Source organism: Gossypium arboreum, chromosome 12, assembly GCF_025698485.1.
Source record: "Gossypium arboreum isolate Shixiya-1 chromosome 12, ASM2569848v2, whole genome shotgun sequence".
NCBI lineage: Eukaryota > Viridiplantae > Streptophyta > Magnoliopsida > Malvales > Malvaceae > Gossypium > Gossypium arboreum.
The window spans coordinates 28,911,217-28,913,221 of NC_069081.1; the positions used below are offsets into that span (position 1 = coordinate 28,911,217).

The window sequence follows — 2,005 nt, forward strand, 5'->3', positions numbered from 1 at the left end:
AAAAATTCTGAAAATTTTATGGATAGAAGATATATGAGTCTATTTTCAGGGAAAATTAACGGCACTTGATTTGGAGTTTCGTAGCTCCAGTTATAAATGATTTAGTGACTGTTGCTCAGGAAGATAGCTTGCAGTGAAATTATGACTATGTGGTAAACACTGACACAAATTTGTTAATGAGTTGCTTATTGATTTCTTATAAGTTTACTCTGATCTGTAGGTGTGGTTGGCTGAATATTGTAAGGGGTTAATACATAGTTTGTATTTGAATAGTTAGATTAACATGTTAGTAATCCAATTGTAGGGGGTTCGTGTGTGGATCTCGTCAGCATATCGTCGCAAATAGGTGTGTAACTAACACCCTCTTATAGACTAGATCGGCATAAGCCGAAAAGCCGAAATGCTGAAAAGTCGGTATTTTGAGATCTTGCGAGTGTGTGAATGCTCATGAGATTAATAGTTTGATGTATATGGTAAATTAAAGTGATAAGATTGTAGAGTGCGCGATTCTGTGCATTTCGATATTTTTGGGCTTAATGGGCCAAAAACGGGATAATGGGCCAACGGGCCCAAATTGGTAAGAAAACGCGGTAAGTGTTTCTGATCGTACGTAAACGGCTATGTTATGTATGAAAACCTTAAGAATAGTTAAATTACTTGAATACCCCTATGTATGCAAAATTACCATTATACCCCTAGGGTTATTTTTGACTGAAAAGCATGACGATCTGATTCCGTATGATGTATGCCATGATTATATATCTGTTGCATGGGGACTTAGGTTATACTATGGAGGAAGCGTCCTGGTGGCTATGCCACAATTATTTGATCTGGTGGCTCTGCCACATATATCTGTTTTGGTGGCTCTGCCACAATATCTGTATCTGGTGACTTCGTCACAATATCTGGCAGCCTTGCTACGATTTCTGTGGTGTGTAGCGGTTGGGTGGATCGAGTAGTCTCCTAACATGGTGTAAGGCTGGTACGGGGGTGTTATGGGTGAATCTGGGTTGGGTTTCTACATAAACATGTAACATCATTACGTTACATTATGGGCCTATGGGCTTTATTCAATTGCTCAGGCTAAGGTCAACTTATTCTATTTCGTGGTTTGAGCTGATATAGGCTATGGTTGGTTTAATTTACACACTGAGTTTCCCCAAACTCAACCCTTTTATTTTCATCCACGCAGGTAATCCCCAACCATAGTGGGCTTGGAGCTGTGAGGGAATTCGGAGTGGCCACCCGTTCTGAAAGTTTGATTTTCTTCTGGTGAACTGGACATCCTTTTATTTACGTTTGAATTTTTGGGTTTTTTAAATGTAATAAGGCCGCTTAATTATTTTTGATGGTTTTAATATGTATTACTAAGATAGGTATTACTTATTTTAACTGTTGAAATTGGATAGCTTTAGGGCGCGTTTTCAAAAACAACAATTGATTTCAAAATAACACAACAACAAGCAAAGCTTCCGTAATGAAAGTATTTTCCAAAATTAATCACTTCTCCTAAAAATGAGTTAATCAAATCGGTTTTCTAGAAATATTCATGACGTTAAGGTGTGGCAATGGTGGTATGCATGTCTAGGATTGGATCTGAAGGGAGCTTGGTACTTAAGCAGTCCGATGGACTCACCACCTCTTTTCCGGTTTCCTACCTGGTGCATAGCTTCCATTCACTTTAACCTATAATGAAATTATCTTTTAAAAAACTAAGTAAGTTTTTCTGGATCAACAATATAAAATGTTTTGAACGCTTCAATGTGGCATGTCGGATACGGTCATAACGTCTGGGCGGGGTTTGGGGTGTTACAGAAAGTTTCGTATGAAAATTTAATCGTTTGTGTGCTCAATTTGATAATAGGACTTAATCATGTAAAATGTAAAAGTGACCTTCCATTTGTTAAAGTGCTTATTTGCTATGTCTTCTTAATTGAGAGGTCCTTATGTTGCAATTAGACCATTGAAAGGGTTAATGGACATTAATGACGATTTATTATGTGTT

The 2,005-nt window shown here is 37.6% G+C and overlaps 1 long non-coding RNA gene across 1 annotated transcript; it reads left to right on the forward strand.

The window, feature by feature from the left end:
- The first annotated feature begins 302 nt into the window (after nucleotides 1-302).
- On the forward strand, nucleotides 303-1,516 carry LOC128285264 (uncharacterized). Its single transcript, XR_008275725.1, has 2 exons — nucleotides 303-346; nucleotides 1,193-1,516. It is a non-coding gene; the product is annotated as an uncharacterized LOC128285264 (long non-coding RNA).
- Nucleotides 1,517-2,005: the final 489 nt, after the last annotated feature.